At 26.3% G+C, this 17,996-nt stretch overlaps 3 protein-coding genes across 3 annotated transcripts in view; 1 reads left to right on the top strand and 2 right to left on the bottom strand.

Moving 5' to 3' along the window:
* The window catches only part of LOC126896245 (nose resistant to fluoxetine protein 6-like), a 113,395-nt gene extending 110,159 nt beyond the window's left edge, over positions 1-3,236 (bottom strand). Inside the window, exon 1 of the mRNA XM_050668881.1 lies at positions 3,116-3,236. The gene's annotated coding sequence lies outside the window, so the exon portion shown is untranslated. The remainder of the gene's footprint in view (positions 1-3,115) is intronic.
* The window catches only part of LOC126896261 (uncharacterized), a 162,240-nt gene that overhangs the window by 124,458 nt on the left and 19,786 nt on the right, over positions 1-17,996 (top strand). The gene's annotated exons all lie outside the window — the stretch shown is intronic.
* Positions 1-17,996, bottom strand: part of LOC126896244 (nose resistant to fluoxetine protein 6-like) — a 173,506-nt gene that overhangs the window by 154,973 nt on the left and 537 nt on the right. The window lies entirely within an intron of this gene.

Raw genomic sequence — 17,996 nt, 5'->3', positions numbered from 1 at the left:
TATATATATATATACGTAAGGCGCATTAGACGCGGGCGTTATTGGTCAGTCAAAATAAAAATTTGTTTACATATATATAATATTGATGACAAGCACGCGTGTACGGGTACGATAACTAAAAATAAATTTTTATAGGAATAGTGTACCGTCGTATTGTGAGCGAGGCGTGGGGAGGGGTGAATGCGTATAACAGTCTAGTCTAGACAACGGAATATGCGATAACGCGTGGCGTTTGGAAAGTTACATACAAACAACATACAACATACAACATACATGTGAAACTAATAAAAGCGTATTAAATAGGGCGACGGCTGATAAATGTGGCCTGAGTCGTGGGGCATCGTGTATAACGAAACGACGCGGGGCCGCGTCAATCACAATAAAAATTTGTTATACATATATATAATTGATGACACGCGCGTCTACGGGTCGGAAAATATTGTTGTCTACGAGTGGTGAGCGGGGTGGGGCGAATGCGTTACGACAGTCTAGTCTCAAGGTCATACACGACATAATAACACGTGCCGCGTGGAGTTACAAACTTACAAACAACAAACAACAAACGACAAACGACAAACAACAAACATACAAGTGAAACTAATATAAGCGTGTTAAAAAAAACACATCATAGTAAAATTAATACTTTCTCAGCTTCGCATCGAAGATAAAATAATTATTAAAGTTGCCTGTTATATTTTTTTAATAAATTAAGTAGACCATATGTCATTAACAATTAACAAAAGAAAAATTACGTTAACGTGAATACTAAAAATATATCCGTTTGATAATTTTAACTTAATAATTCCTATAATTAATTCAATAATTAATAAGTCATTTATACCCAGCATAACATTTTAGTATTTTAAATTTTAGGCATGTTTAAAAGAGAGTATTTTATGCCTTGCCTTTTAAAGTTCTAAAATAATGTGATAATTAAAGTACTGCACAGGCTGTGTTTATTTCAAAAAAATGTTGTTACAGTAAGTTTTTTATAATAGAAGAAAACGATTTTGAAGGGAATTTGGGATGAGACTTCATATAAGTTGAGATAAATTGACTAATGGCATCAAAAACAATGTTATAAAATATTTTAAGTGCTTGATTGACGTCAAAGTTATGAACATATATTTCTAGTCATCGCGTGCCAAGTATAAATTTAAATTGCATTAATCACTATTATAAAATTATATATTACATCCAAAAACAGAAGAGGTTTAGAATTTAAGGAAAAGCATGTAAAGTAAAGTGGAGGATGACGGGAATCAATTAAAAGTAGAGGTTTATGAGATAGAGAAATATAATTTATCTATGTCAGAGAGACCTAAATCTAATACATTATTACTGAAATCATGAATGATATTAAATTGAGTAAGATTATGATAATAAATAAAAGAAGAAAAACCAGTTTCATAAGTCGAAATATCGGTATACAAAGGCCTTAAATAATAATTTACTAATTTCCACATTAATTTAGGAATATTGTAATTTCCTAATAAAATATACTTATTACTAGTGTATTTATTATAAAATTAGCAATTGAATTAACGAATGTATAAAAATAATCACCATAAGTAAGTGGTGAGAAATAAACAGCACTAACAATTACAGACATATCAATCCATTTAATTAAAATAATAATTGCTCAAACGCAATGGAAACTATAGATAATTGGATCGGTAATTGGTTGGACATAAATTTTTATACTTAAAGCTCATAGTAAACCGCCTTCTTTTAAACGTGAGCTCTTTACATTACTCCTATCTCAACAATAAACATTATAATTATTAAAACCTAGTCGAACTTCACTAATCAGCGGTAACTAAGTTTCAGTAAAAACCACAACGTCATGATTATTAATAGCTATGTTACAAATAAAATATTCAACTTAACTAAGTAAATAATTCGTCGTGTTTTTAAATAGTAACTTTAACCTCTTCTAATGAGAGTAAAACGATGTAAATTTTATTAACTATTTGTTATGGGCGAAGTGACGATGATGAACAAACGGTAATTGGCACAATTAATTACAAAAAAATCAGTAAGGAGCCGTTTATTCGCACGAGAACAAGATGAAATAACAATTACAAACAATGTTGCACTGTAGTTAGAGACTAAAAGAATAAATAAATAATCAAAAGATGGTTTAAACGGTGCGGGCAGTTCGGTATGACGAAGGTGACTTACACGTATATTTGTGGAGGGTCGTCGTAGGGGACTTGCTTGACTTTGGCACGCGGTGCTAGTCAGTCTAACTACCATTGACACGTAGTATGGCTGACAAAGGTGGCAAAGGTCGCGGGGATCTGTGGAACGCGAACGACAAAGGACCGTGTCATATTGGAGACGAAGTTTGTTTTGCTGTACGGGTTACAAAATTCACAAGTACTGAAAATTCATGATTTAGGTCGAGATGTACTTTTTGACAAAACACAAGTTAAATGAAAATATACTGGGCAAATCGAACACTAGATACACTCCTTGTTATAATCGCGTATCATCTCAGGGTATTTACCGAAATAGACTTCATACATGTATAGAGAAACACAAAAGTATAGCTAGGGATTTAAAATAACTAAGATAAATAACCGGACTAGCGATAACGTGAAATATGTGTTACTATTACGATAGACAGCTGACAACTCAATTGGCATATAATAATACTTTTTGGAAAATTTAATGATCTATCAAAAATATTCTGATAAATTTTACGTTAAATACCATAATTTTTTTATTTAAACATGAAAAATTATAGAACTACCTATACGACTAATTTTCAATCCCCTTCATTCACATAGACAATATAAATTATAAAAATTAAATTAAAAAAAAATTTTTTTTTTATAGTTATTAACAAAATAGTGAAGTAGCGATCGAAAATATTTTAAAATAAAAATTATTGTCTATGAATAGTGGATATATATGAACTTCTAACTTAACTCCTAAAGTAGATACCAAAAATCTAAATTTGACAATTAATTCTGTATAAATGTTATTGATATATTTAATTCAATTAATATTATATTTTTAATAACCACTTGATTTTCCTTTATTCCTACTTAATTTTTATACTCAAAATACTTCACCTTATAGATTTTTGATTGATATTAGTATTTACCTTGATACTTCTGTGAATATTTTGAAGTAAATATAAACCGTGATTCTTCGTGTCGTATAAAAATGATAGCGACTGATCACTTATAAATCGAACGAATGAAAACAGAGTAATGAGAGAACAAATCTAGGAATCACACAGAATGAATTATTTTTTATGATAAATTGATAAACGATGGCGCCAACAACCTTCCCGACCGGTTATAGTTGAGTGCACTTGATTTTGTTGCTAATTTTGTTGCTAATAGATAATAAATTTTGTATCTATATAATAACATTCACCTTAATCTTTTTAAATGTTGTCCTCACAAGATTAAGTTATAATATTGAATACATAAATAAAGTTTAAAATTAAAGTTAATAACTACAAAACACATTTGAAAATAGATATTATTTTAGCAAAAATAAAATTGTTTATGTATTTTATATATTTTTTGATATTTTATGTTTTAAATTGCATCGTAGTAAATAAAATAAATATATTTGACTTTTTAAAAAAAAAAATTACAAATGAATTATTTACATGGGTTGTAATATTTCTAAACTTTTTGTGTGAAAGATTGTTTGATTAACAATGGTTTATCGATAGTTAGAGGCATCAAGATCACAAGATACATTAACCAAACTAGATTATTGCTTTTTACCTCTTTTTTTTATTGAGTGGAATTATTTGTAGTTTATTACTTTACATAAGTGCAGCGGCGTATTTATATGCAGGCATTTATATTATTACATCAATTTTATAATTATTAATTATGTATATTATGTATTACATATTTGATATTCTACCATTTATGTGTGATTTTTGTTCTTAATAATTAAGATAAATAAATAAAATAAGTAATACATAATTATTATGTATTACTTATTTTATTTACGTAATACATTAAAAATAATGAATATTTTATGATTTATTAATAAACAAAAATTTGCTTGCAAAACATTTTTAAATACTTACTTTTTGAGGGGGAATTAGTAATGTTATGGCGAATATAGGAAAAATTCACACCCCTCCCCCTCCAAAACGTAATGAAGCGCGGCAAAATTTAAAATGGCTATAGGTAGAAAATATGTGAGTACGCCCCTGGTTATAGACATATATATTTTCATTTTGTGTATAATTTTTTTTCGTATTAGTTTCAAGTTACAAAGGCTAACCTGTTTTGCAAGAACCTATTATATTTCCTTAGTTTGTGTAAATTTAAATCATCAAATTAACTTGATCTGGTGAATTAATTTCCTTAGAAGTTAATTGTAAACGTGTATTTTTTAAATAATTTTGAATTTATAATTGAAAATTTAATCTAATAAGTTTTAAAAATACCTTTAATAATAATACTACATGACCTTGATAAACAGTCAATTTGTAATAAAATGTTGCAACATAAAATAACATTAAGCTTTGTAAATTTGATCTCGGACACATGAAACGGTTTTATATTCAATAATTCTGGTAAATCTATCTCATTATTATTATTAATTAATTAATATTCAGAAAGATTACTGACTAAGAAGCTCTCGTGTAGAGACCCAGCTTTATCTACATAATAAATGTCTTAAAAGTTTTTAAAAAATCAGAATTAAAAGGATTTATTAGTTTGAAATTAATTTATTAATACAATTAAAATTAAAACTATATTAAAAATACTATTAATAAAAAAAAAAAATTAAAAATATTTAATTTAAAAAGGCACAAAAAATTATTAAAAAATCGCGGATATGTATTTCGGCTTTGATAATTGTGACATTGTTCCCGAAATAGGTACCCACGACTTTTTAGTAATTTTTTGGGGACTTCTCGAGTTAAACATTATTTCTTTTTAAATTAATAATATTTTTAATATAATTTTAATTTTACATAATATTAGCCACAAATGATCAATTTCTATTACATTATTAATACACATTAAACCTTTATTAAATTTTAGCGTTATATTCATAGCATTAATATAACAACATTGTTACATTAACTATTGTATTATATGTTTAATAAAATACTAAAAACTAACACTATTTAAATAAGTCGAGTTGCAATGAACTCATATGCATTACGATAAGCTGTTTTAAGCTAATTTAAAGTATAAATATATTCAGCATATCTGGTGTTAATACTATGGCTCAAAAGTAATAATAGTTTAAGTTTTCTTAAAAATATTGTACATGTTTTGAAATATAGGTTTTTTATTTTAAATACATTAAAATCCTGTAATAACTTTTTTGTTTTACCTTTTTCATAATAATCTTTATGATTATATTTTACAGATTTCTAGTCGTGAAAGAATGTGTTCATAGAATCCACCCTGTCCAATCATATCGAAAGTAATTATAAGTTCACAAGCACAAAATATATAGTCATTTTTAAACTTTTTTTTACCTTCAAAATTGATATTTATGAAAGCTTATAAAAAAAAAAAAGGTTGAACTTTTTACCAAATTTGTTTTTAGCTCAACTTCATAGTCTAAAATTGATATAATTAAATAGATCATTTTATTAGACTTAAAAAAATGGTATTGTGAAGATTATTATGTATTCAGGAAATTTTATAATTACTTTTTACAGTAAATTTATAAAAAAAGATCTCACTTTTGTTAAAATCACTATTTTTTTGTATTAATATCTATAGTGAGCCAAAAGTAAGGTTTTGGTTGTGATATAATATAATAAATAAAATTGGGTATGTTGATTAATTACTTTGAATTTTTGAGCACTTGAATAAAATCACTCATCTTACTTTTGGTTACTATAATTCAGTTTACTTAATATTATTGGGGTCGTGGAGTCCGAGGGTTTTAGAGAATGACAATACAATTTAATAAAAGGGTTATGATAAATATTGAGATTTAATGTGTGTATCAAATTTTATAAACTTTAGTGAATCATTTGAATAGTCTCACGTTTCAAAGGCACGAGCTTATGTCGGCAACTATGAAACGTAATAAGAAAATGCGTAGGTACGATCTTTGGTCAAGCACTTCGAACGCATTAAATAATTCTCATGAAAAACCAGTTAATAAATTTAGTATGTGTAAAGATAAATTAATTACTATTGTTTTGTCATTTTCTTCTCGGATTAAATAATTCCAAGTTATTGGAATTAAAATGTATCACTTACTTTATAATGTTTGTGCGGAATTGAAATGAATAAGACTGACAAGTTTTTCTTTCTGAATATTTGAGAGACTGGTGGTCTATTGCTTCATTTGACTCTAGGCTTGAGAAGTGGAATGTTCGTATTTTATAGCTTTTTACGGCTTTTTATATGAAATCTATGATCTATATATGTCACTAAAATGTAGGAATTGACCACCAGAGCTCTCATCTTTATTGAAACGAAAATTATAAGCAGGGATAATATATTGCATTGGTTGTGGTACATTTGATTTTTGTTAGGGATACTGTTACTTAATACATTGTCTTTGTAGATTAATTTACAGTGTTAACATTTATGATACAGATATTAATTTTAAACTGAACAAGTACAAACATCGTATTAATTACATTAGTGATTATGCTATGATATCAATTTAAGATAATTATTTGTTTTATGATAAACATTGCGAATAATATTAAATTTGAGCGATGAACGGTATCATAACATATCGAAATAAATAACTTCAATAGAAATTATAGTTATCATTTCTACGTAACTCTACCAGGGGCGGATCCAAAATTTATTCCAGGGGGGGGCGTCATTAGATACATTTTTTTCTTTTAAGAACTGATTTATTATTTTGTGTTTATTACATTAAATGTTTATTACATTTCTATTTTTAAAAATTCGTTTAATGTTTGCTGCATAATAATTTTTTAAATTACTATAGTATATGTTTTTTGATGACTATAAGGACATAGGTATATAAAAATAAACTCGTTGATCAAAATTAATTATTTATGAAGAACTTTATTTGAAATTAAAAGCTATTTAACAAATAAAAACAAAATAAACATTTCTTATAATATTATAACTTAACACCTAAGTTTGTACAAATACTATTAAAAAAATACATGTAGCGTGTTCTATAAACAACACGATTGCTTCAATATAGAGATATAATACAGTATGTGAGTACATATATATATTCTATTATTGATGTTATTTCGATAAAGCATTGGGTGTTCCTACATAATTCGCATGCACTTATTATTTTTAGATTTTTAGATACCAAGTCCTAAATAAAGGTATTTTAATTTAATCAGTTAGCCAGTAGCTGAGGAGGGGACGCGCGCCCCCTGCGCCCCCCACTGTATCTGCCACTGAACTCTACAAGAGTCAAAAGTTTCTACAATTGTAATATTCAGAATTGTTGAATGAGTATTATATTGTGGATTGACGAAGCATAAATTACAACACAATTAGTTAAAATAGAACCGTTTTTAAATTATAAATATTTATACCAAGAAAGTATTTCAAAGGACGGTAGTAATTTTACACATTGTCTTTTTGTGGGTGATATTGTTTTGTTTGTTCATAAGCGCTAAATATTAAATCATCATATTTTTTAAAAATAGTACTTGTTATAACTATTTTCATAACAGATAATAATTATTCTCAGCTATGTAAGACACTATCTATTAATTTACATTGATATTGCCCTAAAATATTACAATTATCATTATATATGTATTTATGTCCTGTATAGCAAGAAATATTTGATAGTCTATTTAATTTAATATTAAATATTCCGTCCTAATGTAATGTACTTTACTTTACCAATGTAAATTAGAACTTTGTTATTTGTATAACATAATATGAAGCTAATTAGTTTAAAAATGTTTAATAATTTAACTAAATAATCAATAAAACAGGAATATTATTCAACAAATTAAATAACCGCATTCATTATAACAATTTTAAAACGATACTAATTTAATAATATTTTTATTTCATTAAATGTGTAATATGGAAAGAATTATACAAAAATAATCGTGTAACATTATAGTTATAATATCATATAAATCATAATATATTGAAATTATCACAATATTACAAATATATTATTATTAATTAGGTATTAAATTTAGAATTTAAATATATTATTTTTGTACTATAATAAAAATATTATAATTCTTTTACTATAATAATATTATTATAATGGTATCTTCGAATTATGTACCATAAAATGGGCCAACATTGTATGATAGTTGCATTTGGGACAATTAAATATGTATATGATCATAAATAGGTCAGTATAACCTCGTCGTAGTCACAAAAATAAGTACAGAAATTTAGTTACAATGTCAAACTCGTTATTTTTGACAACGAAATTGTGATAAAGTGTGTCAGTTATTGCGAATTGACTATCGTATATTTCTGCTAAGAGAGAGTAGTTCCTTTCTTTTCTTTCTTTGAATACTCTTATTACCTAATTAACAAAAGGTGACCTCGATAATAACTGTATTAACTTTGTATCCAACAATAATGATGTTCATTCTAATTTTATTAATTTATCTTTATCTAAACTATCCAATATGGTCTCACTTACTAAGACAATGTCATATCTCCTAAACATTCTAAATTCAAAATCTACAATATAAAATTTGTAATTTCAATCCATACTATACAAAATCTTATCACTGAAGGTATCAAAGGGTCAGTTAAAAGTTACAGGTAGTTTTATAAGATTTGTTTTACCTGTAAAAGTTAAAATTGATTAGCTTATATCAATATTAATGTAATTAATATGTTTTATATGAATAATAAACTATACGTTAATATATGAAAAAAATTATAGTCTTAAAGCCTAATTCTTAACATATTGAATTACTATAATGAATTAATTATAACACAATTATTGTATTTGTAAAGTTAGTTTTATCCTTTAAATAATAAAACCATTTGACAGTTCTTAATAAGAAATATATATATATGATATTCAAATATTTTCAAGTTAAGAGAAACATGATACCTTTATGACTCCCATTTTAAACGATCAAAAATGCGAATAATAGTTAGATTAATATATGTGACCCGGTCTATGAAAAAGTGGCTTACGACTCAAAAAATTATTCTTTACTTGATTTTCGATAATAATATTAGGAGCAAAGGCAACACTGTATCTCACTTGATGTCTTTGAACAATGAGTGACACTGTGCAACACAGAGAAAAGAGAACAGCTAGGGAGAAACTGACGAAACGCACTATTAATCTTTAACAGCTGTTTTCTCAAAAACTTGTTTTTATGTCGTAAGCCACCTTTTCATTGACCGGGTCACATATATTTAAAATTTGTAAATGTATAATTTTCCTTATTTACGTTACTGTTAATGTGCAATTAAAAAAATGATAAACATTGGCCAAATCAGAAGTAATTGCATATTTAAGTGATCATAAAAATATAATTATTTTTTTGCTATACTATACAGCAATGTAATATTTCTAGAATATAACCAGAATTTTTTTAAATATTCACAGAATATGCTTTGGCTAAGAATATTACATTTTCACAATATATTAAAGGTATATTTTTAAAATACTATAAAGAAATATTTTGCAGGATGTTTTATGAATATAAATAAATTATATATTTTTCGATACTAATGTATAATTATTATTAGACATCCACAAAAGAAAAAATTTAATAATTAATATAATTAAATTGATTTACTTATCCTGAACCACTTAATTAATCGAATATTAAAAATAATATTTATTTGTTTTTTTTAGTTTCTCTCAATTTGTCAATGATAAAATCTTTCTTTATGTTCATCCCTTATAATTTATAAGGGTGTCAACTTTAATATCGCAAAGGGCAACACTCTTAATTAAATAGATTTTTCAAGAGAAAATGATCCAATTAGGAACCATTGAATTATTATTAGAGGCGAGGACTCATTCTCTTGTTCAATGAATATCCCAAATAAAACTATATTATAAAATAAAACAGAGTTGTATTTTATAAGAAAGTGATATTTGTGATTTGAGATTTTTTGTAAGTAAGAAATTTACCTGTATAATTGGTAATATAAAAATATATTATAATTATAATTAAAAGCTTTTTATGGTTTTAAGTTTCACAGGACAATAATAAGATATAGTCGCGCTGACAAAAATAAAAAAAAATAAACTCAATAGGCTTGCAAACAATAGCAATAAGAGTGTTTTTACTGTCCCTGACTTGCTACACTTCTGTTAAGAATTTCCTGTAGTGCCCCAAGCTTGTCGTAAAAGGCGACTAATTTGGGCGGGGAGTCTCAGGCAGACCAGAGTGGCAACCGATAGCCAGCGTGTACCAACTCAAGGCGGGTAGGCAGTTGCTGAGATGAAAGTCGATGACGCATAGCCGAAAACCCCACGGAGGTTTTCCGTACCACGGGCGGGACAGGTGCCCCTGATGATGACCCAGTCATCGTCTGCCGTCCCGACACTAGTTATCAGACCGGTTTACCACTCGGATAACAGTGGAAATTGAATCCCCGTGGTTGCTGTCATTGGAGTGACTTTGTGGTTTATGGCTAAATGCTGGCCTCAAGGAATGCAGCTGAAAGACGGGTCACTTGGCCTGTCCATGGCTCCTACCGGCCTTTACTAGTGGGAAGATACACTGGAGGTTGCGTATACCATAATGGCTTGGATAGTAGCCGTGACCCTACCAGGGTGTCCGAGGTTGGTGCAAACCAGAGGCGAACGATACGGATAACTTAGTTGTCCGGCGCAGGTGTTCTGTTTGAAGACATGGTGACCGTAACCGACTTGTCGCTCCTCGCTCATTGATCCTCTTCGCCCAACCCAACCTAGTGCTAACGCTGATCGCGGTTGTAGGTGAATCTCTTCGTAGAGAAACCCACATAGACAATAAAGATTGTCCCTGACTAGCCTAGCCATATCGAATTAGTTTAATTAAAATTGACACTAATTAGAGAAAACGGTTGTTTACTCATTAAGGATTTAAAAATAAGTATATACATAGATATTATACAGGGTGTTCAGTAAGTCAGGAAACGGGTTTCTATTGTTCTCATTGTTTGTAACAATGAGAACAATAGATACCCGTTTCCTGACTTACTGAACACCCTGTATAACTAGATACCAATAACATCCAAGAGTGTAACTAAAGGGTTAAATTTTTCGAGTTAAATATTCTGTATTTATTCTCATTTATATATTTTCATAATATATATATATATATAAGAGAATATTTAAAAATATATTTTTTAAGCACATTATAGAAATATTTTTAGTGTAACATTCTATATGTATTATCTGTAATATATTCTCAAAATATTAATTAACAAATATTTAAAACTTATTTTGTGAGGATATTGTAGAAATAATTCAAATAGAATATATTTTTTATCATATTTATGAGATATTGAAATATTTTATGATGTATTTTGTAACAATATTTTGACGATATTAATATACCTTTTGTTTGTTAACAGCTAACTTAAAATATATAAGGAATACATCTGTTCTTCAGTCATTATTAAATTTTAATTGTTAGTTATTTAAAAAAATAAAAAAAGGAAAAATATAATGATCGATAAATTAATGAGTAAAACGTCAAATGCATCACATTTTTTTCCTTAAATACATTATATATACTTCTTTTATTCAACATACTTTTTTTTTTAATTCAGACAATTTCCCCTTATACAAGGCTGTCTAATTTTGATAATCTTTTCTAAATGTTTAAAATTGATGGGTTTTTTTCATAGTTTGGTGCTGATAGGTTCAACTACGCCCAAATCTAGTTTCTTTAATGTATAGATCATCAAAACATATCATATAATGTGATAAAAACCTTCTTATCGAAGCAAATTTGATTTTAACCAATTATAAGACAGTTAAACTTCAAACTGAGGCAATTTGATATAAAAAACAGAATTTTTATAAAAACTTTAGAAGAAGAAAACTTCATGGTACAACCAAAAGTTTATGAAGATAATACAATTTGTGTATGTAAGTTTAATAAAAGTCTGTACGGTTTGAGCAAGTGCCACGTTTTTGGAATAATAAGTATTAAGTTAATAATAATAATAAGTTACCCGAAAAAAAAGTTATTGCAAGATTTTAATGTATTGAATATAAAAAACCAATATTTCAAAACATGTACTACATATTTAATGAATGAGGCTCTTTAATTTCTTGAATAATAATTCTGTTTTATTTAATATTTAGTTAAATTATTCAAAATTTTTAAAACTAAATAACGTCATATTTTATGCAAATGACACAGCTCTAATTTGCATAGGTAATACATACAATTGTACTTACTATTAAATTAAATAGTTGGATGAGCTCCAATAGACTATTAAATATTACCTGCTATACAGGACATAAATACATATATAATGATAATTCTGATATTTTAGGGCAATATCAATGTCAATTAATAGATATTGTCTTACATAAGCTGAAAATAATTATTATCTGTTATGAAAATAGTTACAACAAGTAATATTTTTAAGAAATATAATGATTTAATATTAAGTACTTGTGGACCTATAATTATTTTTAATTGGCATGTAGTGCTCCTTACAACTATTTATTATTTAATATAATAAACAGTATCGCCAACAAAAGAGACATTGTATAAAATTATTTCCGGTCTTCTACCCAGAAGATTAAAAATAAATTTCACTTGTCAATACTAATTAAAGTACAACCAGTGCTCGAATTGGGGGGGTGCGCAGGGGGACGTAGCTTCTCTACTTTTTTTTAAATTTTTTTGCGCATCCCAACTACTTTTTTTTATTTTGACGGGTGGACGGTGGAAAATACCATCTCTTTTTTTTTAAATATTAGTATGATAATGAAATATGATTTATTAATAAATTATTAATAAATACTAAATAAAGTAATGAGTAAAAAAAAAAAAAAAGGTCTTCAAAATACTAGGGACGCAGTTTTCAAATTGTTAAGTTGAGCTCCCCTACTTATTTTTGGCCAATTCGAGCACTGAGTACAACAGAATTAAATCATACCATCATATAATAATCAATTTATAGAACTTTTACAATTAGTTGAACGTCCCCGAATTTATTCTAAGATTTTCTCTAAACAACATTTATCTTCGATGCGAAGCTGAAAAGGTATTAATTTTATTTGATTTTTTTGTGTCTGTGAACGCTCAATCTTAGCTCTCACTGGACCGATTTTGATGAACAATATATCAAAAAATCAAAAATTGTATCTTGTCGAATACATTACCCTCAAAACCGCATAGTTTCAGTTTTCAAAAATTGAAAAAAATTCCCTCGGTATCCGTAAATGGAGGAAATACCCCAAAAAATTACAAATTTAAAAATCGCTAATTTTCGACATTTTTTCAATTTTTTTTTACTAAAAACTGTCATAACTTTTTCAAAAATGAACATATCAATATAATTCTTTTTTATATAGATGCATAATATCAATACCTACCATTTGGTATATTTTTTTCATAAATTTAACCCTTAACCTGCCCACAAGGGGGGATTTAAAATGACAACTTTTTCACAAAAAATTAACTTTTTCAACATAACTTAAAAATGTACCGGAGATACTAACACTTTTATATATATCTTAAATTAAAGCTTATACAATATACTTTACTTTGAAAAAAAAATTTGACCCCTGGACTTGTCTTCATGGTAAAAGTAGTCACCGTATTCAAAAACATGTCATTTTTGTGTTAAAATTCTCGATTTGTATTTTATTTTAAAATACCTAACAAGGGGAGTACACTGATTTTCATAAATACTAAATATAAATCAAATTGATATAGCATATATGGTTAAACTTATTTAAATTTTTTTTCTTTTCTTAAGATTAGAAAAATAACCTTGAAATTTAAATTAGCTTAATTTGCCATTTTTTCAATGAAGAAATGTGACGTACGGTTACCAAATCGGTAAAACTTGTATTCTTTAACACTTGGGGTACAAGGTTCAAACCACCCACCTGTGCGAGTGAATTTTTTTCCTAATTATTTTTGAGATAGAAAAATATTCAAAGTTCGTTTGATTTTTATCTCATTCAAATTCAATAACTATTAAGGACACCATCACTGTAGTATTCCCTCGTAAGAAGAAAATTCTTATTTAATTTAAAATTATTTTACTATATGGATTTTTTTGTGACTATCATTTATTTTCTCAGCTCTCGCTTAACGTATTTAGACGATAAAAATGCAAAAAAAATATTGAGCATTTCTGACAAATTTACTGTTAATAGTAATTATAAAATTTCCTGGTTGCATATTTATCTTAACAATAACATTTTTTTAATTCTCATGAAATATTCTATTTAATGATGTCAATTTCAAACTTTCAAGTTGAGCTAAAAGTAATTGTAACAAATTCAATTTTTTTAGCTTCGATGCGAAGCTGAGAAGGTATTAATTTTACTATGATGTGTTTTTTTTTTTGTGTCTGTATACGCTCAATCTCAGCTCTCATTGAATCGATTTTGATGAAAAATATGTCAAAAGATCACAAATCGTATCTAGTTGAAGACATTACTCTCAAAAATNCTCAATCTCAGCTCTCGCTGGACCGATTTTGATGAACAATATGTCAAAAGATCACAAATCGTATCTAGTCGAAGACATTACCCTCAAAAATTGAAAAAAATTCCCTCGTTCCCCGTAAACAGGGGAAATCCCCCAAAAAATTACAAATTTATAAATCGCTAATTTTCGATATTTTTTCAATTTTTTTTACTTAAAATTGCCATAACTTTTTTAAAAATGACCGAATCAATATAATTTTTTTTTATAGATACCTTAGATATTTACCTATTATTTTATATATTTTTGTGAACATTTGACTCTTTAACAGCCCACAGGAAGGGTTTCAAAATGATAACTTTTTCAACTTAACTTTTGAAAATGTTCCGGAAAGACTGACACTTTTATATATATCTGAAATTAAAGCTAATGTAATATACTTTAATTTGAAAAAAAAAAATTTGACCTCTGGACTTGTCTTCATGGTGAAAATGACTACCGTATGCAAAAATATGCTATTTTTGTGAAAAAATTCTTGATATTATATTTTACATTTTTTAACATTATAATGCTATAACTTTTTAAAAAATGCATGAATCAATTCTATTATTTAACAATAAACTCTTTATATATNCTTTATTCTTTAATGATAAATACTTTATATATACTTCTTTCATTCGACATACTTTTTTTTTAAATCGGACCTTTTCCCTTTATATAGGGGGGGTGCAAACCTTTTAAAATGTGTATAGAAAGTAGAACTTTTTTCAACTTAACTTTTTAAAATGTTCCGAAAATACTGACACTTTTATATATATCTTAAATTAAAGCTTATGTAATATACTTTAATGTGAAAAAAAAAAATTTGACCTCTGGATTTGTCTTCATGGTAAAAATGACTACCGTATTCAAAAATTTGCTATTTTTGTGTTAAAATTCTGGGTTTTGTATTTCATTTTATTTTAAAATACCTGACAAGGAGAGTATAGATTCTNTTTTAAAATACCTGACAAGGGGAGTACAGATTTTCATAAATATTATATAAATTAAAATTGATATAGTATAGATAGTTAAACTTATTTAAATTTGTTTGCTTCTTTTAAGTCGAGAAAAATAACTTTGAAATTTGAACTAGCTTAAATAGCCCATTTTTTCAACAGACGATAGCGACGTACGGTTGCTGAGTTGGAAAAACTTGTGTTTTACACGTTTAGGGTACGAGGTTCTTCCAATCCGCCTATGGCAATGAATTTTTTGCATTTTTTCTTAATTTTTTTTAAGTTGGNATGGCAATGAATTTTTTGCATTTTTTCTTAATTCTTTTTAAGTTAGTATAAATTTTAACTCGTTTGATTTTTATCACATTTAGATTCAATAACTTCAATAAAGATCAAGGATCCCATAATTTTAGTCGCCCCTTGTAAGAAGAAATTTCTTATTCGTATTAAAATTATTTTACTATATTTTCAGTTTTAGTTTCGATGCAAAGCTGAGAAGATATATTTTTGTAACTATCATTTATTTCTCTGCTCTAAATTGACCTACTTTTTTCAACGATACGTCAAATGACTACAATTCGTATCTAGTTGAAGATATTACGCTCAAAAATTGGAAAAAAAATTCTAATTTATCAATTAAACAGTTAGTTATTACATGTTCCTCCATAAAGACAATTAAAATCGTAAATTTCTAATGTTTTCAAAATATTTATTGACGAATTAAGTTTGTTATGATAGGTTTCAACTACATAATTTAATCATTTTACTTTGTAATTTAATAATTTTTTTACTCTATTTGTGTATGCTACTACTAGACTATAATATTACAAATTTTTTTGTAACATGTTGCTATATAAATCATTTCTAAAAAAAAAGATTATTTTTTCTCCTGAATTAACAATTGATTTTTACAAATATAATCAAATTTTATATTACGCTCAATTGAGTAAATCTTTTTAACAACTTTGTTTTGATTAGTTCATTTAGTTAAAGTAAATCATAAAAATTAATTAAGTTCTGAATATTTCAATTGCAGAATCTTTTCAAACGCCAAAAGTTACTAGGAAATTATTACTATTAATTCTATTTAAATTATCTATTACCATAAAAATGCAAAAAATATTGAGCTTTTCTGATAAAGTTACAATAAATAGTAATTATAAAACTTTCTGACTGCATATTTATCTTAACGATACAATTTTTTTATNTGAGCTTTTCTGATAAATTTACAATAAATAGTAATTATAAAACTTTCTGACTGCATATTGATCTTAACGATACAATTTTTTTAATTGTCATAAAATTTTCTATTTAATTATGTCAATGTCAAACTTACCAATTGAGCTAAAAGTTATGGTAAAATAATTTTTTTTTTTTATTATAAACATTTACAACAATCAACTTTAAACTATTAAAAAAATAGGTTAAATATGTCATTTTCCTTATTTTTAACATATTAATAATCAAAATCTGTATTAATTTAAAACAATTTTTTTTGTTCTTAATAATTGTTTTTTATACGTAAATACTGTTTTTTAATAATATTAAAACTTAAAAGTGATAGAAATAGTCTGATTGCACATTTGAAAACATGGCGAAATGTTGATTTAGAATATTATATTTTTGTTTCTGATGAAAGTTCCTTGTAGTACAGTGTATAAATCTTATAACTTTGTTAACTGTTAAACTTTATCAAAAATGACCAAATCAGTTCAATTTTTTTTTTATTTAGATGCATGTCTTTTCTATCATTTGGGTTTTTTTTATAAATCTAACCCTTTATCTGCCCACAAGAGGGATTCAAAATAACAATTTTTTTTTTTTTTAGTTAAAGTAAATCATTAAAATTAATTCAGTTCTGGATATTTTAATTATAGAATCTTTTTAAATACCAAAAATTACTTAGAAATGATTACTAAGATTTCTATTTAAGTGCTCTATTACGATAAAAATGTAAAAAAATAATGAGTTTTTCTGATAAATATACTGTAAATAGTAATTATAAAATTTCCNATTTACAATAAATAATAATTATAAAACTTTCTGACTGCATATTAATCTTAAAAATAACATTGTTTTAATTCTCATAAAATTTTCTATTTAATGATTCATTCTAGTCAACGAAGGAGTAATTTTAGCGAATGGCAAAAAAAATTCCCAACCAAATTTCTTTTTTTTTTAAAGTAGGAAATTGGTGGATTATTCCAAAAGCAACATTAACTCTTATTTCTTTAATTAAATCCTAATTAGTAGTTCTTTGATTTTAAAATATAATATATGAATAAATACTAATTATAGTTTTTAAATTTAGTATGAAATTGTGATTCAATAATTTAATATTGTAATTTAAACGGAGAAATTATAAAAATAATAAAGAAGTTATATTTTGCTTTACTTTTACGTGTATAAAAATTTAAAGGGCTTGATACAATAATTTTCAATAAAAACTGTTTGTT

Source organism: Daktulosphaira vitifoliae, unplaced genomic scaffold (assembly GCF_025091365.1).
Source record: "Daktulosphaira vitifoliae isolate Bord-2020 unplaced genomic scaffold, ASM2509136v1 Scaffold_1, whole genome shotgun sequence".
NCBI classification, from domain to species: Eukaryota; Metazoa; Arthropoda; class Insecta; order Hemiptera; family Phylloxeridae; genus Daktulosphaira; species Daktulosphaira vitifoliae.
This window is presented reverse-complemented; position numbering and strand designations above follow the sequence as displayed.